Source organism: Amblyomma mixtum, chromosome 10 (assembly GCF_055824585.1).
Source record: "Amblyomma mixtum isolate Tamu chromosome 10, ASM5582458v1, whole genome shotgun sequence".
NCBI classification, from domain to species: domain Eukaryota; kingdom Metazoa; phylum Arthropoda; class Arachnida; order Ixodida; family Ixodidae; genus Amblyomma; species Amblyomma mixtum.
The window spans coordinates 88449690-88477634 of NC_143021.1; the positions used below are offsets into that span (position 1 = coordinate 88449690).

Sequence of the window (27945 nt, forward strand, 5' to 3'; positions counted from 1 at the left end):
AAAGCTCGTGCATTTATCTGTGAATATGCAGTTTGTGTGTTCATGCATTTTGTTTGATCGCTGCAAAGCCATAGCTTGTGAAATAGCTGCAACGTGCAATGAAATGTCACACCATTGCTTTCATCTATATTTTTATCTTCACACGACGACACTCAGGGGTCCATGAGTGCAGCCGCCCTGCTAGAGCAGATGTCTCATCGCTCGTCATCGCCTGGTGCGAGCAGCCAGCTGGAGCTGCCACTGCAAGCACCTGGCTCTCCCTGTCAGCCAGTGAGGTTAGAAGAGGCATTCAGCCCAGCACAACCAAGTCCTCCCACCAGCCAGCAAAGTGATCATCGGAGCCTTGGGTAAGGGTTGTGGAGGATGAGAACTAAGTTTGTGCTGTTTCGGAGACCAAGAAGGATGTGTGCTTATACACTGTGTGGGTCAACTACGACCTGAGGTGTGCAGCATGAGTTTTTGATGTGGAGTGAAGCAAACAAGCAGTTATGTTCTTTACAAAGTCTTGCCTTCTTAACGTTTTCAGTCGGCATTTTAATTTTCATGGAAGACAAATGTTTTGCCACCTAAATATTGTGACGCCCATGAAAAGGCGATACCTATTCTGCATGGTCGGCGCTGCTGACTAAGCCGAAGTTGAGGAGAACGAGGTTCTTGGCGTCTCGTGCTCGGCAAGCGGACCCAGCTGTTTTCAGCACTATGTTGTGGGAGGCTTGATTCCGTACAACGGGGGAGTTGAGGCACGAGAACCCCACAGGCCGTTCGCATGGTTGCCGCAGCCTATAACCCACATGCCCCGAGTGCAGTACAAAGTTGTATTTTGTAAATGTCATGCACACGTAATCATGGAAAAGATTGTTGGAGGCGTGTTGCTTGTAGACCTAAGCATTTTCAGGCATGTGGTGTCCTCCAACTGGCACTTTAGTTTCTGTGGTTGCTTCTTGCACATTTTGTATACCTTGTACTTCAATACATTTTTGAAGCAGAAGGCTGCATGCTAAAACAGCATTTCCCATAAAAAGGGTCGTGCGCTGAAATTATTACACAAGTGTACAGGGTCTGTTCTAAAAGTAGTAGGACTGATTTTTTCCTGGGCGAACGAGCGGACGAGAGGCGGTCTGCGTGTGCAGGATCGTTGAAGGGGGATATTGGGAATGCTGGGGAAAATCGACAGTCGGCTCTCGGCCGTTGAAGAGAGGAGGTCGCTTGTACTGTGAACCCCGGTCGAAACGTCTCGTCACGCAAAACCATCGAGCGTTTACCGGATCAGCGATACGCGATCTAATTTTGTTTAAATCATGGTAAAACGGGCAAAGAGACTCACGACATGATTAAGGAGGCCTACAGTGATGCTGCCATGGGTAGACCAGGTGTTTTTTGAGAGGCGCAAGCTGCTTCGAGAAGGTAAGGAAGGAGTGGAGGAAGACGACCGCTCCGGACGCTCTTCGACCAGCAAGACCAACGAAAACGTGTAGCGAGTGAAAAATTTAGTGAACAGTGATTGTAGGAGGAGTATCACAATGATTGCTGATGACTTGAGCTTTCCTTAAACCCAAGTTTTTGAGATCGTGACAGAAAACTTAGCCCCGAGGAAAGTGTGCGGGAAGTTGGTGCCGGGAGTGTTGTCAGAGGAGCAAAGAGCCAACCGGAAAGCGATCTTGCAGCATCTTCTTCTTCATGTGAATGAGGACCCCGATTTTTTGCCGAGCACAAGGCGGCAGCGCTGCGTCAGCCCCGCTACAGCCCAGACTTGGCCCCGCCAGACTTTTTTCTATTTCCGAGAATAAAATCGACGCTCAAGGGGAAACATCACGGATCGGTAGAGGTGGTTCAACAGGCCGTGACGAGGGAACTAAACAGCATTCTGGTCCAGGCGTTCCTGGAGGCGTACGAAAACTCGAAAACTCATTAGCAGCAGCGTGTAGGTGCGGAAGGGTGCTACTTTGAAAAATTCTAATCGTTTGTACTACTCTCATGAATAAAGTTTATTTAAAAAAATCAGTCCTACTACTTTCAGAACAGACCCTGTATTTTCCAGAAGCACTGCCACTTTCTTTGGAATTACTGTGTAATTGCTTATGCTTGGATATTTTTGTGCAGGTGTGCAAACGCAGAATGAGGCGGCACTGCACTTCGAGTCACGTGGGAGCCGCGATGAAGTAAATCATCGCCTCCGCCTTGAACTTGAAGGGAGGCAGCTTGATTTCGAAATTAAGCAGCCCGATGATTTAATGAAGGTGCGCATGGGGGAGAGAGAGGAGCGCCAACGAGAGCGACAAGCTCACCTTGCCTCTAGACTCCCATGTTCGCGTTATCGAAAAACTAATCGAAAAACTAGAGAAATAAAGCTTGCCTGTGCTGCAGTTGGCAGCCATGTATGAATTGAACTGGTTGAATTCCACCTTCATTTTTTATGTCTGCATTCGAAAAAAGCAATAGGGCTCATATAAGATGTGACAAAAGGTTAATACATTGCACTGTTATGTACCAAACAATCACGATTCCAATGCAATTGCAAAAGATACGAACAGATATGACCATAAGCTTACATTAACTGGAAAAACAAGCCTCTCAAAGTGAAACGAAAGTATTTGAGAGCCCGACTGTCACTCGATTCATTGGTCATCCAAATTGTACTGTACACCATGACAAGGACACAAAGAAGCATGCCAGCTTTCTATTCACATTTCCCGTACTGTGTACAGTTAAGTAGGCAGTGCATTCCTTCGTTTTACTGCGAACAACAAACCTGTGCCAACACAGAAGCAGTACCCCGACTGGGTGAACTACATTTTTCACTACCAACGTCAAATGACCATCACCTCACATTTACGGGAATAACAAGCCTTTCAAAGTGAAACGAAAGGATTTGAGAGCCCGACTGTCACTCGATTCATTGGTAATCCAAATTGCACTGTACACCATGACAAGGACACAGAGAAGCATGCCAGCTATCTATTCACATTTATCGTATCTTGCACAGTTAAGAAAGCAATGTACTCCTTCACTTTATTGCGAACACCAAATCTGTGCCAACAGAGAAGCAGTACCACAACTGGGTGAACTACATTTTTCATTACCAACATCAAGAACTAGTGTGAAATGCACAAACATGCAGCACCACCGAAAGCCAAGTTACATTCATTACAGAACAAAGGCTTCTCGCATATGCCTCTCAGTAGCCCTGTCCTACGAGTTCCATGTTCATAGTTTGCTGTGCTGTCCTGATTCAATTTCAAATCTTTTGCTTTAATATTCCTCCGCAGGTGTGTACTGGCAAGACAAGTGTTGTAACTCTGTTGCTTAGCAAGTGCATTGTACCCCATTTTTATTCTCCCTGCAATTTGCTGCCGCTGTTTCTCAGTGGTTTTGGTGCTCGGCTACTGACCTAAAAGGCGTGGATGTGATCATGGCCACGCCGGTCCAATTTTGGTGGAGGCAAAATGCTAGCGGCAGCTGTACTATGCAATGGCAGTGCACTTCGAAACCACCTATCACACTAAACTTAGCACATACGAACTTCGGAAACAATGTATGGAAACACCTCGTGTACGCACAAATTACAGTCTTCAGAGATTAGGATGGCAAATTCCGGACTTAATTAATCAATACCCTATTATTCTGGGTACTCTACGAAGCACCCCCTCTATACGTAAATACAAAATGCTAATTAAAGCAATGCTCATAAATGAACTTTAAAGATAAAAACTTAACATCTACCTATCACTAGTGTATGTTTTGTAAATATTGCTATGGTCGAATTATGGTTAATGTATGCTGTTTGTTTTTCCGCCTAAAGCCAGTGCTTTGTAAGGATGTCTTAATATATTGTGTAAAAATATTGAATGTGTGTTTCTATTATGTAATGCTCTTGATTTTTGTAGCCAGTGGTGCCGCCTGTCATCCGGGTGGCGTGGCCTCGTCAGGCAATGTATGCCTTTTGCCACGTCACCCTGGACAACCTCTTCGTTGCCTGAAATAAATTCTGAATGAATGAATGAATGAATGAACGTTAAAGAACTCCAGGTGTTTGAAATTATCCGGAGCCATTACTAGGACTTCTCATAGCTCGACTCGCTTTGGGACGTTAAACCCCATAAAACCTAATGCCTGAACCATCTCCCAGAAATTTCGCTTTCGTGCCCTGATCTGCACTTCCTGTTTGCCCTAGATCTATTCCCTTACCTATAGCAACACCTCACTGTGTATCGTAAACTGTTCTTTACTTCCCAGACTGTTGAACATGATTTTCTTCGCATTAAAGGACTAAAAGACTCCAAATTTGCTTGCATGTTTTCCTTCTAACGATGTGTTAGGCATTCGCATACAAAAATCACCATGTGGTATTTGCCTACGACCGCTAAATAACTTATACTTAAATGTACAATTGAAACGATATGTCATTTGTTTTAATCGTAACTCTTAGAGCAGGATGGTTTAAGTGCAGCAGTGAGTTGAAACTACGCGCCAATGTTTACATTGCAGTTTTGCTGTGCATTACGTGACCTCAACAACACGAGACAGCCATCACTAAGTTGATGAAACTGAAATGGCATGGGAAGAGAACTCCAATTATAAATTATTTAGCGGTGGTAGGTGAATCCCACACGGTGATCCCTGTATTTCAATGCCTAACGCATCATTTGAACGAAAAAAAAATACGCTATAAAATTAGGTGTCTGCAGTCCTTCATATTTATTCCCACTATTCTGCTTTCAAAGTTATGTATTGAGTCATGCTTTTCAATTTCTCCTGTTACTCGGCAAGCTAATCTTATGGATTAATTAGAAAATAGCACCAGGTACTCGTCAAGGGCTGGTGGATATACATTAAAATACTACGAAACTTGACATTCGTACAGGCAGGTGTGGGCATTTGACAATAGTGTAGCCACTCGGTACATACAGCCAATATTTTTCCACCTGACCTTTTGATGTTTTGGAAAATCAAGAAACACAAACTCTGTGGCCAGCTTGCCAAACCCCCACTCTACTGCTTGACGTACACAGCTCATTTTTTTGTTGAACCAGGCCTCGTGACGCTGACGCCTGGATCTCCCAAATGGTTTGAGCAGTAAGCGTCTCAGGGGATCAGCCGGATCCCCGTATATGACGAAGCAGTGGCCTTCAGTTACCTTTTTCACATTGTCGTACAGGCTTGTTTTCTTGAGGATGCCTGAAATGCAATGGAATCAAGCATAAAAAACGGATACCAGACGCAGAATTAGCACTTCAACAAAGCTGTAATTTCAAATCATTATTGCAGAAGTAATAAAACCTAAGCATCTGCACACCATGGGAAGAGGGTGACTTGGTGGATGAGAACAGTTTTCTTGGCAGATCAAAAACCTCATACACTCATCATTACAACCCCAAATGCCAGCTCAGAATTTTAACGCGAAAGTGTTAAGGGCCCCGTTACCCAAAAATCCGGTGTCGTCGTTGTGAGCAAAAAATCGCAGGCATGGCTCTTGCAGGTGGTTCCCAGAGAGCAACACAGAGGGTAGGTTGGCCACCTAGATCCGTGACTTTGCGGCGTCATCACAGCCTGCCCACCGTGTCATGTGACAGTTAAATGAATGATTGGTTGCTCAGGACGAGCAACCTGGCCCGCGCAAGACCCACCGCTGGGGACACCTGCCATCACAGGGCAGTGGCACATCGCTTAACCGCTGCACCACTACGCCAGGGTATGAGGACTCCCAAGGATCTATGAATGTAAAGTTGAGAATGTCCTATCACTGCTGTGGTGGCCTACCGGTTTTGAGCATCCACCTTGCATGTGGGAGGTGCGAGGTTTGGTCCTCAGTGCCACCGGGTACCCAATGGTGATACAATGGGTACAAGCTTTCTCCTGTCTGGTGCTCGGCTTCATTAGGACGAAATGCTTGGGAAATGGAAAAAGAAAACACCTTGTGCCACGGCGCTCTTTGGCCACCGTTGCATCATAAAAACTCATGATCATCAGTATAGAATAAACTTCTGCATGTATGGTAACTAGCCCATTATGCTATCGCATCATACCCTCAAGGCAGAGCTTAGGTGCCCCCTCCATTTTTTTTCTCTGTGATCTCCAGTTGCCCTCTTCCTATTCATGAAGAGTACTCAATGCAAGCAGTTGCTTGATCCTACCGTCATTTTAAATTCTGTTGTGTATGAGAAGAGGCAGGAAGTGATGCCTCTAGAGCTCTACTTATGACAGCACAAATTAATGACGAGTTAGATAACACAAATAGCTTTAGTGTCTGGCCTTGAGACGTGGCAGAATCAGCATTCACAACTACATAATCATTGCATATAACTTTAAAAGAGTGCTTTGCTATATGCAAGTGCACAGCCACTTCTCAGAGGACCAAATGCCTACTGATTGTGGAAAACAATAGCCCATTCTGTGACATTTCAATTGCAGTTATGTCCACCATCACTGCAAAGAATGACCAATGCCTTTCTACACTTGATGACAACACACACGTATACTTACAAGCATAGGTGACATCACTGCAGCACAAACAGTTCAAATGCACCCATCCACTTTGCTTGCTCTGTTGACACTCTTTTCTGGGGTAATTTCTCGGCAAGAGTGGTCTCTTTGTGAATAGAATGTGGTACCACATCAATAAAGGCCAACCTCCATTTGTGTTTGGTGTCCCTTTTAAAGACAAATTTGAGACTTCATGTCCATAACTCTTACCTGAGTTGTTCTCTGTCGTCGTGTGCTCAAGCAATTTGAACAAACTCATGTGAAGTAAATGCACTTACCTGCATCATGTCTTCGGCCCCGAAAAGACCCATCTAGCTGGCAAATTATGCCATTGGGGCACATTACGGCCTGATATTTGAGCACGTGACAACGCTTGTGGGCCGAAAAATGTTCCTGCTGCTCCGATGATGGGCGACAGATTCTACGCGCAGTGCCATCAACAAAACTCCATCAGTTGGTGAGTGGGGCCCTTTTGCGCACACAGCCTGAAAAGAATAACCAACTGTTAGGTGAAGTTTCTCAATGCCATTCGATGCAAAAGGCATACACAAAATTTATCAAGCAACATAATTCACACTTTTTCCTGCTTATATTTGTTCACATGTCAGGTTTGTTTTACAACTGTTCAAACACAATTCCAGGCCTGAGGCAATAAAACATCATTCTATATCTAGTAATTAGGCTCATGACTGACCTATTTTATGCCAGCTTTCAAATAAGGCTGCTTGCTGCAAAATATACATGAGTCTTTGGCACTATATTAGCGGTTATGAGTTGCTCGAAACTTTGTAGGCCTGCGTGAATGATTTTGGTATGTCGACAATTCAGCACAAGGAAAGCACAGGTAACTTCTGGAGCGCAGGCTTGAACTTCGTTTACTATTCACAGGCCGCCTGCACTATACTTATTCTGCGCAATGATAAGGTTCCTAACGCATTATTTCGCGCTACAACATGTTTAACTCAAAAGAAATTTTCTTACCTCAGAGAAGCGTTCAAGAGTGGCCAGATTGAGCTACGAATGCGTAGTCAGAGGCCAGTAAATGGTCAAAATAGTGCTCAATATGAGCAAAGACCGTGTTTACAACACTTGAGATCACCGAGGAGTGCCCATTAAACAGAACCTCTAGATCGAAGAAGTGGTTGGGGTACGGCAGCCGCCGCAGAGCAATACCCAATGCTTCACGGCCCGGCACAGTCACACGCTGGACACTGACGACATCGATAGGCATATTGAGGCAATTAGCCAGATAGTCAATAGCGGCCTTCTTGAAGCGGAAGTGCCGCTCAACATCAGTGTCCTCCATGCCGTCAATGTTTCAGCGGCCATGCGCTGCCATATCTCGGCGCGGCTCCGGCTGCAGGAGGGAAACGTATGCATACATATCTTCAATTTCCCTCCACGATAGAGCCCCAAGTATGAGGGGGTCACTCAAAGCACTGTAGCACGCCATGACTTCCAATCGTACGGACAAAGCGGTAGAACACTTCGCTCAACCATTCAATGAAACGAAAAGATGAAAACTACAGACGTCGGCTAGGCCTACGGGATTGACTAGGTGCTGGCTACGGCTTAAGCTGGCTAGCTTCACGAGCGCATTTGAAAAGCCGCTCGGTCTGTAACGTAGTATGTACTTAATAAGCTTATATAAATGTTAATACCATCTATGCAGGATCTAAATACGAAATTCTTGCAATGCGCGCGTAGTTATGCTTGCTATCCTCATCAGTTTTTTTTACGTTACAGTAACTTGATACGGGAGCGACGCTACGCTAAAACATCTTCCGCGCTTTGGAACGCTAACCGGACAGTACGGCGTACGGTAACACGGTAACGATATGCTATATCTCACTATTTTGCAGAAATAGCGTGCGCCCCAACGCCGCTCTACGTTCAGGCAACACGGCGGCGCCCATCGAAGCAGGGAATCTCGTTGAATCACCGATTCTTCGTCGCTACGTTGTGCCCCACGTTCACGGCAAAATAAATGCGCACGAAGCTTTCGCTTTGTCTGAAGATGCCTCATCCAGAAAATTTTAGCGATAAAACACCCGAAATTTTTAGCTTGCTTCTGTGTTTACACTGCTGCTAGGCTTAGCGAGTACGCGTCGTTTGATGTCACAGAGCGCGCGAGGTTCAAATAGGCGTGCGCCCCAACGCGGCTCTACGTTCAGGCAACATGGCGGCGCCCGTCGAAGCGGGGCGTGCCGCTTCACGACCGATTCGTTGTCGCCGCTACTCTGTGTATTAAGTTCACGGCAAACGAAAGGTGCACGAAGCTATCGCTTTGTCTGATGATGCTCGCACCACAAAATTTTAGCGATGAAGTGCTCTAAATTTTCAGATTGCTTCCGTGTTTGCAAAGCTGCTAGGCTTAGCGAGTACGCAGTGTCCGGTCAGTCAATCAATGTTTATTTTGCATTTTTAGTACAAATAAAAACGCAGAGAGTGGGGACAAAAAGCGGCTCTGAGGCAAGGTTGACTGGGTCCCCACCCCCTTTACGTGGCAGTTTGTGCAGCAGTTATGCATGAAATGTTGAATGTTTAAAAGAGAACAGTTTACAGCACATGCGATTTTCGCGCAGGAAATGAATAATGTTGTATATACAGTCTTGTTACAATATAAAAAATACAACAAAATGCAACAAACACTCGCGTGATAGCATACCTGAAAAATGACAATGTTAATAAACAAACTCGCCTGAATATAAGGGTAAAAGAAATAGTAAAGACAAATGGACACAACTACAGCACTCTGAGATGAAGTGACGTATTACAAAAGCTCTGGTTTTGGTTATGAAGATGGTTGACACTGTTAAACGCCATGAAACTGGTTGATGAAATCAAGTTTTATATTCCATTTAGTGGCTCTTTGCAGGTCGAGTTCCTTTACGAATAATTTGTTCAATAATCTCCGAAGGCGATTTTCGACGCTATCTAGCCCGTGTGTCAGCCCAGAGGAACGCCTGCATTCAAGTTCATTACAGAAGAAACATTGTTATTTATAGCAACGCATTGTTTTCTGTTTGAAAGATATGCTTTGAGAAATTGCAAGGCAATGCCCCGAAACCCATAAAATTCTAATTTTGCTATCAGCGTTTGGTGATTTATGCTGTCGAATGCTTTTGTGAAATCTATGAAAATGCGCATTATTAATTTCTTATCCAAAAATGACTTAAGGATGATTTCTTTTTTGCGTTAGTAAGGCTAACTCTGTGGACATACCTTTTTGGGAAGCCAAACTGGAAAGGGGCAGTTAATGAAAGCTTATTGCAGAATGAGTCCAGCCTCAGCAATACTAACTTCTCAAGCGGTTTTGAGAGAACGGGAAGGACAGATATGGGGCGATAGTTTGAAAATGCGTTTTTTTCACCTGATTTACAAATAACGGTCACTTTAGCACGTTTCATGCTATCGGGAAATACACCTGATGACAAACATAAGTTGTATATGTGAATGAGCACAGGCAAAATGTGCGTGGAGATGCCTTGGCGGGACGTTCGAACATGGTTTTCCGCCTCAGTAGTTCAGCAGCAGGAGGCAATTATCTTTTGTTAATAAATAGTTTTACAGTTTGTTACAAATAAAGATTTGAATTAGATATAAATAAAAGTCTTTCATTTACCTTCAGTAGCTACTTAAGTTTTGAGCCGGTGCGGCGCTACGAAGAAAAGCGTGCCCATCCAGGTGCATAAACATGTGCCGGTTGTGTCAAAACAAACAGTGCTCCTTTGAACACGAGGCGGGAATGGCTTCGGAGAAAGCAGCAGCAGCAGCCCACGTGCGCGTCCGCTTTACGATAGAGGACGACATACATATATTGAGAGAAATTTACGCTACAAACCCGTTTGAGGATCCCAGGAGATGGGATCAAGTAGCAGTATTAATTTCCCAGGGAACTGGGAAAATGTGTCGAAAAGGGCGATCCGCGACCGGGTGGACCTGTTGCTAGCACATTTCAAGCGAAACGACAGGGCCAACCTTGCAAAGTAACATCTAGTCTGTTTTTTTTTTCGTTTCCTTCTACGATCACTACCCGAGGCGGTTGCGATTAATTTCATGCTTGCTATGTTGCTCGTAATTCCAACTCGCTATGCTTTAATACCACATTGTGCTGTCACAGGTCCGGAACCGAAGAAGAATATGACGAGAAATGTCACCTTCTAGAAGATGTACTTGACATGGCCAAATAATTTGTTTATGTGATAAAGAAAGCGGCGGCAAACAAGGTCGCCTTCTGCCACCCCCAGGCGCGGTCCGGAGTGCCGTCTGAAGAAGCGCGGGCGTGCGCGTCCAGGGGTGGAGTCGCAGCCGTTCACACACCGGACCATGAAGGCCCCGTGCTGCCTCCACAGATGCAGAGCTCGTGTGAGTGTCATGTGAACGGAATGACTTCGAAATATGCCTGTGCTAACCCCCCACTTTCTTTGTGCGACTCTAGAAATTGTTTTCTTGGCATTCAGGCACTGCTGCAGAGTATGCTCCACTAGTTCAGAGTGGCAGCAAAGCCAGTGTGCTTGCGAATACTTCTTTCCTGCCTGAGGTGCTAGTAACACTGCTCTCAGCAAATGTAGAGCAAATGTAAATGTAAGCACTGCCACGATTAAACATGAGCTGCACCGGGCTGTTTTACTTGAAGATTTCTCTCGTTTCAATGAACCCGACGTCATCTCGAAGAGGCTAATTATAGTGCAAGGTCAGCATGTTAGAGCACATGGAAAAGCTCTCTTGGGTCGATGGGTGAATTGGATTGCAAACTCTAGCTGAAATTACATCCAGTTTACCTGTATCAATTCCCAGGTGTTTGTGAATTTTCCTGCATCAGTTTGCACCACACGTGCACCCTTTAGCATGAAGAAATGATAATGTGTCTATAACATTATGAACAAGAGAATGATGCAATTCATCTTGTGCCTTCGTGTTGTATACAAGCACCAGTGCTTATTCCTCTTAAAGTGGACAAGTAATACCTTAATGCCCGTCGCATTGTACTTACATTCTCTGAAATATTTTGTTTTAGGGCAGCAAGGAACATCACGAAATGTGGGTGAGCTTATTGAGGAAATATTTTATGCAGATGTAAGCAATAAAAACCTAGATGAAGCTCACATTGCCGACAGTGCCGGCAGCACAATGACTACCACTGGAGTCTGCTTAAATGTCCAAGGCCCATCCAATGACCAGGTCATGAACCGCGCACAAGGGCAGATCAACATGTCTGCAGCAATGAGGTCTACACAAGGTGCCACAGCTACAGCAGAACCTGCTCGGCAAGAAAAACGAGGTAAGTCTTGAAGTTCAGTCACTAAGCAGTACAGCTTCTTTGCGGTTATAAAGGTAGCTATGTTGTGTATCATTGTACACTTGAAAGAACACTTTTGTGGGAACTAGCAATGTCTACACAAACATTCAATGCGCAAGCATCAATGCAGTTCGAAGAGCGTCGTGCAACTTCAGCTCTGCAGTTAAAAAAAACTATCAGATTTCACTAACACTGCATGTGCAATACGTCACACTCGAATTTCCAGGTCCAGGGATGAGCTTAAAATAGTTTTGTCAAAAAGATGGTCCTTGTAGGACAGAAAATTTCTATTTGTGCGCAACTGTTACATGCGTAGTTGCATGGCACTACAAATTATACTTTGTTGCTAATTGTTAATGTGCTTTGTTGTCAGCAAAGAAGAGAAACATTGAATTTTGTTACTCAAGCAGCATGCTGTGTGCATGTGCATTCCTCACATCATCAGTGCCCGGTGGCTCGATGTCGAATTGGATACTACGCAGTTTTGGTCGCGACAATACTTGTCATAACAGCGTACTCCACCTAACATGAATACAAAAATGTGCATCAGAATTTAAATGTGCTGCACAACATTTTTTGTTACCATTGCATATGTTCATTCACTGTTAATTTATTTTCTTTGTTGCGCATAGGTCCCAGCAAAAGTAAAGAGCCGGAGGACAACCTTGAGTTTTTTTCAAAAGCGGCTCGATCACGATGTTCTTTGGCGCCAGAGAGAACATGACTTAGAAAAAGAAAGGCTCTACTTGGAACATAAGCGCATAGAGCTTGAAAAAGAAAGTCTTGAGCAGCGGAGGCAAGAATGGCTGGCGGAAAGAAGGGAGAAGAAAGAAGAAAGCCGCCTCAGAATGGAGCTTTTTGCCAGTCTTCAGCAGCAGCTTCAACGCAAGTCTGAAGAGCGGGCAGAAGAGAGGCGCATTTTTGAACAAAATTCGTCCCTAGAACTGATAAACACCCTCATGCAGCAGCAAAATAAAGAAAACTGCACGCTGCTGTGCCAACTTCCGATGCAAGGAAGCAAACAAAACCAGACAGTGAGCTCAATTTTTGCGCCTTTATTCTGGAAGGCACAAAGTCTCTCTCTGCACATTTCTGCCATCACTCTTTCAGTTCACAACTGAATAGATATCATTGCAAGTACTCGCTCAACTAAGGGGGGCGCAACCCCCCAAAGAATTCCTACTTGGCTGCCATAGATGAACGTGTGGCAGTTTGAAAGGATGGTTGCCACTCGATACATATGCGGCACGTTCTGGAGCAGAAGTTTTTCTTTTTTTTTGAAGTCTAGAAATGCCCACAGACTCACAGTTTTCCCCAAACCCCATTCCACAGCTTGTCGTACTGTGGTCATACCGGCATTAAACGGCTGCTGTTGCCGAGTTAAAGATGAACCAGCGTATGGACGCATGAGCAAAGGCCGCAGAGGATACGCTGGGTCCCCGTATAAGGTGTAGTCGCGACCCTGCACCAGCCTCTCCAGTTTTTCATACAGTGCACTTTCTCGCAGCATCCCTGTAAAAGACACTATGCATATGGTCATTATTAGGTCATGTGATTTAGGTTTGTGTGATTTTCAAGGCGATGATATCAGTTTGGCACTGAAGTTTTAAAGCACGTTTTTAGCTAACAGTGAAACTTTTTTGCGACTCCACCGTGCAGTGCCCACATGTCCATTTCTTTTTTATTGCAAACTTATTAAGCTTCATGCACATATGTGTACATAGCTTAAATGCTGTCTGCCAGTGTTTGCAATCGAGGCCTGTACTGTACATAATAATAGTATGAAGCCATACATACTTGGCATAATAGACCAGCACTGACAGACTGGACGGGAGAGAAGAGAGACAGGTGAGCTGTTGACACTGGACATAAGACGAGCCCGGCACACGGCTGTAGCCAAACGGTTGACACGAATAACAGAAGAACGGAGGCAGAAAACCCGTCCCATCTCTTGGTGCTGTTCCATTGTATCCGTTAAGATGAACCAACCAGACCAACTCAGCCTTCTTCCGAGTACTTGGCATACATGTATACAAAAATGAAATTAATGTGATTTTCACAGTTTAGGGAGATTTCATACCTATCAGCTGTGCTATCACTCATTACGAAATGTGAGAGCAGGACAATATATTAGCGCTTATTCGAGTACAGAATGAAGTGGATGCAGCTCGAACCCACCAGCATCATACCTGTGCCCAGAGAAGGGACCATCAAGCTCGCAGATGATGCTATTTGCACACATGACTGCCTGGTACACTACGGCATGCACTCGCTTCTGGCCCGAAAAGTAGATGCGCTGATTCATGGACGGTCGACAAATTGGTCTTGCAGTCCCATCCACAAAACCCACGCAAGTTTTGAGCGGGGCACCCTTGTTGTGTACAGCCTGCATGAAAAGGTACACGCTGTGTGATTATACAACAAAATATAACAGTTTACAACGTTTGTACATAATATTAAAAAATTAGCTGCAATGTCACTGAACCGCAGACAAGGAGGTTAGAGCCGTCAGGAGAATAACTACAAATGCATAATGGCAACAAGTTGTACTACCTTGATTTCGCATGCATCAAAACAAACAACCTTGTTTACTCTCGGTTCGCTGCTACCTCGACCAGTTTTCAATGACAGAAACTGGTGGACACGGCAGTTAACTCCCGATCTAATAAAAACTCGTGTGAAATGTTCCGCCGAACTCACGTTTGCGTATTCCTAGAGGGCATCAACGTTCAGCCATTCATGTGAAGTCATGTCGTCAAGGAGGCGGCCGAAGTTCTCGTCGATGTGTGAGAAGAGTTTTTAAACAATGCTGGACATGGCAGAGCAGTGTCGGCCGAAGATGGGCTTCAAATCCCACCATCGGTTCGGGTAGGCAAGGCGCCGCAGTCCCATCAGCAGGGCTTCTTTCCCCATGACGCGCACACCTTGGCTGCTCTCAAGCAGGTCTGGAATTCTTGGTGCACATTTCAAAATATCTACATGTTCCTTCTGAAAGCGGAACATTCGTCGGAACTCTTCCTCTTCCACAGCATCTGTATTCAGCAGCCCGGCGCTCGATTTTTATCGTTGGTCACAGAGCACACTGGCGCGGCTTCGGGGTAATTTCGGCATGATGTCGCTAGATAACTAGTCCAAACCACAACCGACGGCTCGCAGAACGAAAAGACCCAGGCATGAGATACCGCCGAGCTACGCTAGACTTGGGTTGGCTAAGAGGGACCGATTTTGCATCGACTTTAAAACCAAAAAAAAGAGGTGTTTAAAAACACACACTTGTTGCAGTTTTTTACTCTTAAATTGTGTGTCTGCGATAATACCAGTTTCTGATAACGAAACAATTAAATATTTTAAAGACTTTTTCAAGAGTATCTTTTTTGTTTGCCGTAGTGGCGCTGCGATCGATAAACGCAAGCCTGGCCCCGCTGCTTAATGGGGACCCCTATTCTAAATCTCATCAGCGCACTCGTACGTTGCTTTGGGGCCCGCTATTTCCTTGGGGCCCCCAAGTCTTGGTGCCCACTATTCTAAAAGTCCCTATTTTCATAGGTACTGCCAACCATTTGGGGCCGTCTGCAAGATACGCGAGTACACTTCTTGTATATTTATTTTAATTGTTATAGGTATTTTTTCGCACGTACCAACTCGCAGCCCGCAATCTGCAGAATACACGCCGTTAATAGTTAGTCTTTGTACTTAATTTCAGTCTGGCACGGTTTACCACATTATGTCGATCGATACTAATGAATTGGAACATTAAAAGGTAATTAACAAATGCAGTATACAAAGTGTTTCGCGCCTCATTTTAAAGAATTTTTAGCAATAGCCTTTTTGGGTTGCAAGAGCGCTTTTTCCGACATATGATGATTAGTGATGTACATCAGAACACAGCTACTATGAGCTAACTAGCAGGCTGGTTAACTAATATCGAATAATTCACTTTTTACCTATTGCTGTTAGGTTCTTAAATTGTTGATAGGGGCGTAACTTACTGTAAGTATGGGCCTCGTGCGCTGCTGTTTCAAGCGTACACATAGCGCCCTCTGTAGGCAGCAGCCGAAAAAGGCGTCTGTTCCCGCCTTCTGCCCGCCGCGTCGTCAGCCGGTCTCCGCCATGGCGCAGCGCGGTACAGCTCTGAGTGCTAGGCGAAAAAAGGTAACTTCGATATACTGCTGCATGTACGGATGCCACAACAGTTACACCAATACTGCCAGGAAGCTTCCAAGTGTGGAGTTTTATAGATTCCTGTGAAGGTCATGTGAGGACGAGCGGAGAGAACGCTGGATCAGAGCGGTGCGGCGTGCAAGGTCAAAAACGCCTTCGTTTGTTTCGGAGGGTTGCGATTCTTCGCGTTTGCGGTAAAAATTGCAAACCAGTCTCATTTTTTTTTTATCATTGACAGCCCCGATGGAGAATTGTCGCAACCGGTGCGGGGCCGAACACCCTTCTGCAGCGCCCATTTCGTGGGAAATCGCAAGAGCACCATCGCCAATCACGCTGCTTACGTGCCAAGCATATTTCCGTCGTGCTACGGAAGGGGTGACGGTGCCTTACCGGAATCAAAACTAGAGAGATTCAGCAGGTGAGCACTGCAGAAGGGCTAGTGATGTGCAGTTTGAGTTTTCATGCGGGACAAAGAGCTCTGCTATCTTCTCCGTTCTTGCACAAAACTCGAGCGCATGTGTCCTTCTTGCTCCCCCTCTTGATTGTTTCTTTATATTCCTTCGCAATCGCGGTGAATAAACAGTTGGAAGTTGCGCCTGTCCCGTCTCGCTTTCTGTGTGTTGTCTTTTTTGGAGCTCTGTGTTTGTTGCCTTACGCTGCTAGCTATGTTTAGCTTCGGTTGCAAAGTTTGTTTTTCTTTTTTGGCTGGGTTGCGCACGGTTCACGCAGTTTAGGTTGTGTTGTTCACTAACGTGCTTGCTCACTCAAATTTTCTAGAGCTCAGCGACGAAGCCAGTAACTTCCAGCGGCGGCTGCCCAAGCTGCAGGAGGCAGTGGGAAGCAATTTTCACCCGCGGGCTCTCCGCGCAGTTGTGGAGATAAACCTCAGGCACCAATGGCATCCTTTAGTGCATCTGTGATAAGCCAAATTTTATTACAACTCTTTGTAGTGGTTTTATTAATGTAACTAGTTTTGCATGTTATTCATTAGGAATGCAAGAGACTGGTTTATTTTACTGTATCCAGAGAGAGAGCAAAAATACAAAAATTCAGGGGGCACTTTGTTGACTTAAAGTGCAGTGAGGCGAAAGCCTTAAGCGCAGTGTTGCTGCTTGTGTCACTGATGTGTGGTTAAGATGTTAAGCTTCGCCTCTAAGAGTGGAACGCGACAGCGTCTTCCAACGCTGCCAGGGAGTCCACAGAACGCCATCGCCCGTTCGGTTTTACGCCTTGCTCGTCGGTAAATTGGTTTTTGAGGAAAGGGAATGTATCTGTCTCGCATACCTCGGTGGATACCTGAACCTCGCCGTAACGGGAAGGGAGGAAGATGGGAGTGAGCGAGGACACCGTATTCACCGCATGCGCCTTTGTCATTCCAAACCATCGAGCTGGCATGGCGGAGTGGTACCTTGCTCGTCTCGCACTCCGTAGACCGGGGTTTGATTCCCGAGCTCGATTCGATTCCCGAGCTCGACCAGTTTCCTACTCGTTTTATTTATTTATCTGACCTGACTAGAAAGGTTAATTAGGCTAATTAGGTAATTATGCAATTAACTCAACTCATTCCCTCTTAATTGGAACATCACATACGATCCCTGTAATTGGCTGCATGGTTACTAGCCAAAGTACAGTTGGCCCCGTTTGAAATTCGCGCACTGGGACGTCAAGACCATTTCGACCAATTGAAAAGCGTGACATTTCTGTCGACAACTTCTGCTTACAGCGATGATGCATTAAAGGCTTCCACCTTAAAAAATAAACTTGTACATTGCTGCGTAATTTTGGTCGCACATGGCTACAGACTTGCTGGACAGCGCTGCCTCCCATTGCTCTGATTTAGCACCGTGTATGTTGGAAGGTAGCGTTATGTTTTAGTATGATATAGACTTGGTGTGTCCCCGCACCAGGGGCATTCGCTGTCATAACGCGTGGGGTGAATTTTGTTTGAAATGCGGACGGCTTGTTTTGCTTACCTCTGGTGTGTTTTCATTGGTGGCTATTAGTCAAAACCCATTCTTGATTTATCATGCAACTAACGGTGGCCTTCTACATTTTTCTTTCCAGGTGACTAAGACTGACGAATACTTTTTTGGAGGCCCCTCCACTCTGTTTCTGTCTTTGACGTCACAGGGGTCAGCTTCAGCCCAGGTCGCCCATAGTTACACCGTCGACTGTGGTGTACAAGTTGACTCCTGCAAAAAGTCTTCATCCACTAGGCCAGACGAGCGAACATGCACATTTCTCGGCTACCACTCCCTGGTAGAAAGGCAGGATGCCTTCAGAGAATTGTGCGGGGTGAACACCAATGTATTTTCGCTTTTAATGTCGGCCCCGCCGCGGTGGCTCAGTGGTTACGGCGCTCGGCTGCTGACCCGAAAGACGCGGGTTCGATCCCAGCCGCGGCGGCTGAATTCCGACGAAAGCGAAATTCTAGAGGCCCCTGTGCTGTGCGATGTCAGTGCACGATAAAGAACCCCAGGTGGTCCAAATTTCCGGAGCCCTTCACTAAGGCGTCCCTCATAGCCTGAGTTGCTTCGGGACGTTAAACCCAAAAAAACCAAACCAAACCATCTTTTAATGTCGGTGCTCTCGCGTATTGTTGTGAGAGAAGTTGAGGAGCCAGTTTCGCAAAAGGTGGCAATTTTCTTTATGAAAATTAAACTTGGAGTGTCTTTTGCCAGTATCGCAGTGCTTTTTGGGCTTCATCGTACTACAGTAAGCCGGATATTTTTTTTTTTTTTGAGTAACCTGCTAACTGCAATGCAGAGGTGGATGCCCTGCCCATCACTCGAAACTGTTCCGGCAACAATGCCTGCTTGTTTTAGGCTCCACTACCCACGCTGCCGCTATAAAATTGACTGCACTGAGCTAAGAACGGAAGAGCCAGCCACTGTGGAGCACAGGCGTGCTCTTTTTTTCTCATTGCAAAGGTGGCTATACTTCAAAATATTCTATTGCTGTTTTGGCAAATGGTACAGTTCGCTTTATATCGCAAGCCTAAGGATGCCGCGCTTCAGATACTCACATTACTATAGATTCAGGATTCCTGGACCGGATGAAGCTGGAGATGTCGTCTCAGCTGATAAAGGCTTTCCTGGCATAAAGGCACCAGCACATAGTCAAAGCGGCATTGTGGTTCTGCCTCCCTTTTGAAAGTGAAATGCGCAGTTTACCTTTGAAGATCTTCAGGAGACTTATCATGTTTCACATGTGCGTGTACATGTTTAAAGAAAGATCCAGGAAGTTAGGTTGTTTAATATTCTGAATTCAAGGGTGCCAATTGACCTTGTTGGGGATTTTCGGAGTCGCAGCGGAGCACCAGAGAGAGACGACCAGCGTGGCAGGCTTCTAGTTCCGAACTGCCCGTGCCGGGCGTGCGCCCCGAGCACGCGCTGTCCATCTTTATTTTTTTCTAGCGCGCGCCGTAACGCCGATCTCAGCGCCGGGCGCTATAACCTGATCCCCCACATGACTGAAATAATGCGAATGTGCTGCATTCTTGTGAACCTTCAAGCACCAATTATAGATGTGCAGATGAACTGGAGAGCTTACTATTTTGAACCCTTCGTGATGCGTGCTTTGGACAATATCCATTGAAGTTGTGCACAAGCCTGATAATAACAAAGCTTTGTGAAAGGAGGTGCAAGACTTATTTTAGACATACGTGTACTATGATGAGTTACTTTTACAGTAGTGGCTTGACATGTACGTGCCTAATACATACAATATATAATTATGAATTTTTTTAGGAGCCAAGGTTTATTTTCTGTATGCCTTGCTGCTTCCTGTCATCTTGCTATGAATACAGTATTTTTTTTTATGCCAGGATGCATACAGGTGGAGCCTCGGTTGCGTCTGTTTCTGGTTGAAGATGTTTGCCCATCAGCTTACCATCCATTGTTTACAAGGTATTCACTATGGTAACTGCTAATCAAAAGACGTCGTCAACGCTAGAGTCTTGATATGCCATTACTAGCATCTTGACCCACAAGACACTTCAGACTGGACAAATATGTAGGATCACAGCACCCAAAGCAATTCATTTTTAATTGCAAAAGTTTTTATTTCAACTTTGTTGCACACCGCCATATGCAGATTTTTTTTCTGGTTGAAGTCTTTTATTTCTCTATGCAAGTTATTACTATGGGTGACTCGATGTATGGACAGCTTCGCATGGAAACCTGTATCCACACCGATAAGGCATGGCTGTGTTGCGCACAACTGTTCTTGATTACTGCAAATTTGTCATCTGTTTTGCAATGCTTACTGTAATGTTCAGTTGAGGCTGGCGCCACTTTCCTTTATGGTGTTTGAAAGTGTGACATGTTTTGAATGTAATGTATTTTCTTAGTTATTGACGTGTGCTGTCTAATTACTTGGTTGCACCTATTTTACTTGGGCATACAGTATGTGGTGATTTTGCTTGCTTTGATACTGGAAATACAGAATACAAGTTGTTTATTGCACCAAAACTGGCTTTATAGCAGGATACAATATAACCACATTTGGAGACAGAGCTAGAGCCCATGTAATGTACGATGTCGGTGCATGGTAAATAACCCCAGACAGTTGAAATTATCTGGAGCCCTGCACTGTGGCATCCCTCAAAGCCCTTGTCGCTTTGGGATGTTAAACCCCATAGATGAAGCCAAACCTTCAAAAAAGAGCAATTGGTAACACTGGGCCATGATTCATTGGTCCTGCATTTCTGCACTGACCAACCGCAGCAGCAAACTATTTCGACCAAGCAGTAGGGATACAATTTCTTGAACTTAAAAGCTTGACTTGTGATATGGTTGTTGCTTAACTGACAAGAAAAGCTTTTTCAGTTGTCTACATTTTTGTCGGGGAGGTTTGGTTTGGTTTATGGGGTTTAACGTCCCAAAGCGACTGAGGCTATGAGAGACGCCGTAGTGAAGGGCTCCGGAAATTTCGACCACCTGGGGTTCTTTAACGTGCTCTGACATCGCACAGTACACGGGCCTCTAGAATTTCTCCTCCAAAGAAATTCCAGCCGCCGCGGCCGGGATCGAACCCGCGTCTTTTGTCGGGGAGGAATTCTGTGCGGCAGTCGTGAGTGTATTTTGAGCTTCACTGTGGGTTTATGTTGTATCCAACTACAGAAACGCAGTTATTCATACTAACACTATGTACAGCACACCACTAATGATTTGAAAATTCGCATAAAGAAATTTATCCTTTTTTGGCTAGCCGTTTGACCAAGTAAGAGAAATAAAAGTTTTCAAGCTTTGGAATGAACTCAGCCAATAAGGCATCGTCCCTTTAAACCATTACGGTGACACTGTGTATGCTGGAATATACAAAGAGAAGCGCGTCTTTCATCCCCAAAATGTATAACATGACCATTATCTGGGTGCAATATTGGTGTGTTTTCAGAACTCCCAGCTTGCCATTAACATATTGCACATATGGAATGTAGCTAATCTCGTTTTCGTGATCAATAAATACGTCACTCCTCAGAGAAAACGGACATTTGATCTCTGCAACGTGAATGACATTGTCGAATGCAATGACGCCATCTGGGCTGCAGCACAGCCATTGCTGCTCGGGATGAATGACGAGTCCCACCTGCCAGAAAAAGAAAATATGAGCACCTGAACCGACAATGCGGATGGAACCGGTGATAAATCTACCAAATTAAGTACCTCATGAATAGTAGCTTGCAGCAATTCTGACAAGTGCTCCTGGGTTCCATCTGTTTGTCTGCGCAGAGTAAAAATTAAAGGCACTTCTTTGATCCAGGTATATATTGCCACGTATCATTGTAGTGTTTGTTCGTTCACGCTCAAGGCGGCAGGAAAGGGATGCTATCATTTTTGTTCGTGACGCGAGAAGCGACCAGCCTAATCTCGATTGTTCACAGCCATGAACAGCTGCACCTACTTGCTTCTAGATTACTCTAGATGATCTCGACCTGTTATCTCGAAGTTTCCTTGCCGGCTTTAAATTGAACGATGCCGCGAGCAGCGGGCATTCGTAGATCGACGATTGACGAGCACGCTTGTTGCTTACGCCGCCACCGAGTGGTTCAGTTCTTTTGAGGGCGCAAGTGAGCCCTAATAAAGAGCTTCGTTTGCAAGTATTTCTGGTGTCTTCCTGACCGCTGGACTGCCGTCACTACAACGTGACAATATTGTAGCATGAATGTATGTGACACAATTTGTGGCTGAACTTTGGGTAACTGTGTTTGGATTGCAAATGGCAATTCCTACTGTTCACGTATATTCTGTAAGGAAGGAATCATTTTATGCATAGACAGCATATTTCCTCTTTTGTACAATTATTGGCTACACTAGCACAAGTAAGGTGCCACGCAAGTTGCCACGATCCCTTGAGCACTGCTGCTTTCCATATAAGGTAGCTGCAGATGAAAACTTCCTCTTCCCTACAAGGCTGTCGGCCAGGGCTTCAAATGCGCTTGTCCTCGTTTTGATGCGATGTGCTGTGGAGCTTCTCACTAGGAGGTGTCTTTCTAGATGCCACCTGTAATAAATCACGCATAATATTAGCACAGGCACACTAAGAAGTCGCATGTCAAGTGTAAAGCGTTAACAAACCTGTTCACAGCTGCTTGACCTTTGGTTACTGAAGCAATCTCGACTATTTCATCAAGATTTTGCACACACACTTCTCATAAAGTGTTTTTTCTCTGGTGCACAGTGCTGACAGCATGTGACACCTTTTCAGCTTTCGAGGTGACACAGATGTTACGTTAAAAGCACTGAACCGCTGTCGCTCGTTTTTTAAAATCCTCCTGATCAGGTGAGCTTTTGAGGGGCCTGTTGTCTCAACAGCGTCTGAGGGTGGCGTTCCTTGCTCTTTGATCGTGACAGTTTCATGATCATGAGCACGCCTGAGTATGCAGCTGAAGTCCGGAAACTGCGCGTGAACGACGGCCGGGTCGAGTGGCTGCAGTATCGGCGTTAGCAGAGGCCGTCCTAGGTGACAGTTATAGAAAATGCGGTAAATTTGATTATTGCGGGGGAAAAATCAATCACTCTTACTTAAAAAGAGGTCCTTGACCAATTCCTTCGTGTCGAGCGTCGGACGGGCTGCCGGCTTGTTCACGGACATGGCAGGTCCGTGCACGACGTATGATGGTGGTGGTTCGCGTAAACAGCCAGCGCCGCAGCGTGCTTGCACCAGCCCCCACGACCCGCCTTGAAGGTGCAGGTGGCTTTCACGATGCTCCGATCGCCTCCCGAAAGCTAAGGAACCATATTAAGAGCTCAGGCACGTGCGCACGTGTTAGCTAAAAGCAAAGTGCTTACCTCAAGCCGCACGTCGTAATTGACGCCCTTCATTTCCGTCACGCATTTTCCTAGTATCTCTGACGGCCCCATGACGCTAGACAGCTCTTCTCGAATGCCGTAAACATGCTGGGCGTTAAACAATTGTTGGCCATGCGTCACGCTGCTGCCTTTAAAAAACTCGTCCACGTTTGCAATCAACCTGAAGCCGCAAAAGAGCACGAAACTACGGCTTTGCGCTGCCATTCTTGAAATGGTGGAACAGACGGTTACCGACCGGTTCAACCGGAGGTGACGTTTCATGTTGGGAACGGTGGCGTCCTCATACCAGCGCACGAGGCGGCTAATCCAAATATTTTAGTTTCGTAAACGTGAAGAAACAGAATAGCACATGGCAAGGGAACGTGGACAAGGTAGAAGAAACACGAAACAGTACGGGCGCTGACTACCAACTCTTTATTGCGTCATAAAAACCAGCGTAATTTATACCATTTTCCTGGACCACGCGATACACTGCCAGCCAGAGGACATAGCGAACGAACGCCTTCCACGCTTGGCAAAAGCGCTGCAAACCTCCAGCGCCGCTTCTTCCCCAATTTTCAATTAGAAATTCCCTAGATTTCCCTAGATACAAAAACTAGCGTTCAATTGTGAAAACATATATACAGGGTGTCCACGCTAACTTTAGCCAAGGGTTAAAAAAGAAAATATTTGAGGTAGGCCAGGGAAACGACTTACATCTACCAACCGGCTTGCGCATTATAGGCAATTTTTTGCATTTAATTAATTAGCAATTAAGATATTTTACTCGCGATAAGGAAAGCCTCACGTGTATCTTTTTCCGAGCTCCAAAGAAAGCCCGCGAAATACAAAAAAAAATCGCGTGACCACCGCATTCGCGCGCCACGATTGTGCTGCTCTCAACCGTGGCTTGAGTGAACGAAATAGCTGCTGGCAAGGCGCGGCAACCTCAATACGCCGGCAGGCCGATATGTCAACGGTGGTTGCGGCGACCGCGCGAGCCAGTCTGCAAGCGTGACGGTGCAAGTTGCAGCGAACGCGAAGGCCACTGTGAGCTATGAAATGGCCAAAGGTGACAAACACAAATGCGACGAGTTTTATTCCCCACTGAGAGGCAAAAGAAGAGAGGAAAGTATTTCACTTATCTTTACTTGCCTCTGAGTGGAGCTTCACAACTTTCCTTTCCGACTAATTATTCAAATAGGACGAGCGAAAAGAATGGTGCTGTAACTTTAAATAAACCGTAACAACATCTACGCGGTTTTAATTGTGAAGAATGCTTAGTTTTTTTTATAAAGCTTAGTCGAAGTTAGCTTGGACACCCTGTATATATATGCGTAGTTCAGTAGCAAGTTTTATCATGCAGCTACCCTATTAACAGACGTTGATAAGGAAATCAGCTGGAAATTTGAATTGAAGGATCTAAAATGAAGAACTCCTTAATGAAGCTACAAGATAAACCGCATAGACAACCGTCAGGTAATGACGTCACGGAGATGCAGCGGCGCTGGAGTCAGCAGTGACTTTTGTTGCGTAGGCAAAAGCCGGCACCGTGTGCCTTGGGTATGCCATGCTTGAGCGTTTTTGAACGCATTTTGCAATATTCCGGCTTGCTGTGGTGCGGGTGATTGAACCGCAATGCTGAAGAAAGGCAGCGGCACAAGTTTCTGTAGTGATGTAGCGATGTGGCGCTACTAACACGATTAACAGTACTAACAGACTAGCAGAGGGCGCTACGTTTGTGTTGTGTTGTATACATAAAGCACGCAATAAAGAGTGCGGGACACTTCCGTGTGAGCAGACCCAGGCGCTGCCTCGTTCTTCGCGGACCACTACATGGTGTCAGAGGTGGGATCCCCGTCATTGTGCCCATGCCGGGGGACGACGAAGAGCGTAAGCCAGAGGTGGCAGCCGTCAAAGGAGTCGCTGCTTTGCATCCAGCCTAAACGCTGCAAGTTATGAAGTTCGCGTTCGCATGCTGTTGTACTGCATGGGACCCAAAGCACGCGACATGTTAAGCTCGCTGCAAGTTAAGGACGAAGACTATACCAAGTACAGCATCATCGTTGCAAAGTTGGATGGATACTTCGTGCACCCGTCCAACGAGCTGTACTAGAGCGCCCGATTTCACCGACGAGTTCAACAAGCGGGTGAGTCAGCTAATGTATTCTTTGCGGCTCTCGCAAACGTGGGCTGCGTTTGTTTTTCAGTCCCGGACTGTCCGGGACTACTTGCGGATTCGAGGCCGGTATTTGTTTTTCTCGGGCAGCCCGAAAGCTCCGCCCACCTGCCTGCATCGCCATAGCAACGCGTTCGTTTTTAGCCTATGGCAGTCCGCGGGCTGCTTGGGGCTGCTGAGAAGGCAGCAGACGATAGCTGCACGCCGCGCTGGCAGGCATATTGAGTTAGACTCCGTGTGCATTTTGAGTACTTTTCGTGTTCCTGGAGGTCGATATCATGCGTTAAACCTTCACATGAGCTCCGTAGCTGCTCACTGAGCAATCGCAAGACTTTTTGTTCTTGCATCTTCGTTTATTTTCTTGAAATCCACCACACACGGACGCGCGTTCGAAGCTGCGAGCGCGTATTGTTTGCTCGTGTCGTCAAGAGGTTCTCGTTCGCTTGTTTTGCGACATGCTGTCTCTACGCTTACCTGAAAGCATCGCAGGTGAACCACTCGTATACTGGAGCAGCTATAGAGCTTGTTGTCAACATTTTTGCGAAAGCTTTCGTCTATCTGCCTATCCGCAACGAGTTGGGCTACTTTGTGCGAACTTCGCCGCAAGCAGTAGCGGCGAGCATACCTCCGAAGCTGATTTCTGTAATGCACCTACGCTAAGCTGACAGTACAGTCTTTAAACCGACTCAGTATCATGATCGAGCGCACGGCGTTGCTTCGGCGTCGTGGTGGCCGTGGCTTGCGTCGTCTGCTAGCAGATGACAGCGTCCTTGTACGGTAACCGAGTGGCAGCCCGGCTCTGGCGCCGAGTTCGAAAGCAGCCTATGGCAAGTAGGTCATGTGACCATGAGGCTGTTTCCTGTCAGAGCGGAAGCCGAGACCTGTCAGCAAGTAGTCCGGGACTGGAAAAACAAATGCGGCCATGGTGAAGCGATGTAACTACTCTACGCAGAAGATAGAAGAGCGACTCGTTCGTGACCGCTTTCTAGTTGGCCTTCGTGATACCTAGCTGTCAGATAAGCTGTGCCGAAACACGAAGGTAACGCTAGAACAGGCGTTCATTCAAGTCCGCCAGGCAGAAGATGCGGAAAAAGAACGGTCGTAACTATCAGCTGGGGAGCCAGCAGCGATAAGTGATCCCAGTGGGATAAACAGTGACGCCGCGAAGGTCGCAAGGAAACGCCCACCACAGCACGTGCATGCCTCGGTTGGAAGTTCGCCGTGTGGATACTGCGGACGCTCACTGCATCCGCGCACTGAATGCCCTGCACGACGGGCAGCGTGCAACAAATGCGGGAAGAAGGGTCACTTCGCGGCGGTTTGCCGTTCAAATAAGCAGCTGGCACCTGCTGAAGTGAGTGCAGTTGGCTTGGACGGTAGCAGCCGCGCGAAGTTCATCGTTGTCAAGATCGATGGAAGGCCTCTTCTCTTTAAAGTTGACAGCGGCGCTGATATAACAGTGGTCCCCAGCACGTTTTCTGGGATTCCAGAGCATCTCGAGGGACCAGAGGGCCAGCTAACAGGCCCAGCGGGGCAACGCTTGGACGTTCTTGGGATGTTTTTCGCCTGCCTTGAATGGCAGGACAAGCGAGTGAGGCAAAATATTTATGTTGTTCGCTCACAAGTTCTTCCACTTCTGGGCTTTCCAGCAATTCAAGAGCTTGGTGTCGTCAAGTTCATCCACCATGTAGACCAGCCGGAGCTCGGCGGCGCTGTATAATCAGCTGTTCCGTGTCTTGGGCGTACTCAGAGAAGCCTACACTATCCGACTCAAGCCGGATGCAATCCCTTAGGGCCGTATTCTAAAACGCTCCCTACCTAAGACCATTTCACTACCTTACCTAAGGAGGCCTTCATGCTCCCTAAACGTAAGGCGCCCTTCAAGGGCCACCCCGAATTCTGAAAGCTCCCTTCACACTCCCTCACGTAAGGAGCATTAAGGGGCACCTATGACCAGTCTGCTGTCGAGGGTATATGCTATTAATATGAAGAATATGCCATCATTGGACAAAAATAACTGCGTTTAAGAACCTAAATTTATATCGCTAGATCCGGGCACAATGCGAACTCTATTGCTAACGTTCTTGCTGAAAGTTTTGAAAAATGTTGCGCGCGGCGGACAAACAGGCTCCTCTGGCAACAAGGGCAATAAGTACTTTCTGTGTGCGCCGAGTGCGGCCGGAAGTCGTGGTGCCGTGCTCGGCCGCGCGTACTTCACCAAAGACGAGAAATACCTCTTTATCGAGCTTGTAAGGAAATATAGAAATGCAGTGGAAAGCAATAAGACTGATGCCTTCTCGCTCAACACGAAATGAAGAGCGCGGGAGCGCTTGCGTATGGACTAGAACAGTATGCTGAACGCTCGCCCACGAGAAGTCGCAGAGCTGAAGAAGTTGCGGGACTGTTTGAAACGAAAGCTTAAAAAGGAGAATGCGAGGCAAACAAGAGAAGTGACGCGACGGGTAAGTTTCCGTTTCTTCTTTAACATTCCGTACTGTAATGTTGCGGTGGCCGGCGCCGATCTCGCTGCT

General features: G+C 46.2%; 3 pseudogenes; 1 reads left to right on the forward strand and 2 right to left on the reverse strand.

The window, feature by feature from the left end:
- Positions 1-4780: 4780 nt before the first annotated feature.
- LOC149326396 (uncharacterized) lies at positions 4781-7933 on the reverse strand (annotated as a pseudogene).
- A 4960-nt stretch (positions 7934-12893) lies between these two features.
- Positions 12894-14893, reverse strand: LOC149326397 (uncharacterized; annotated as a pseudogene).
- Positions 14894-15892: 999 nt separating this feature from the next.
- LOC149326398 (uncharacterized) lies at positions 15893-19540 on the forward strand (annotated as a pseudogene).
- The last annotated feature ends 8405 nt before the right edge of the window (positions 19541-27945 follow it).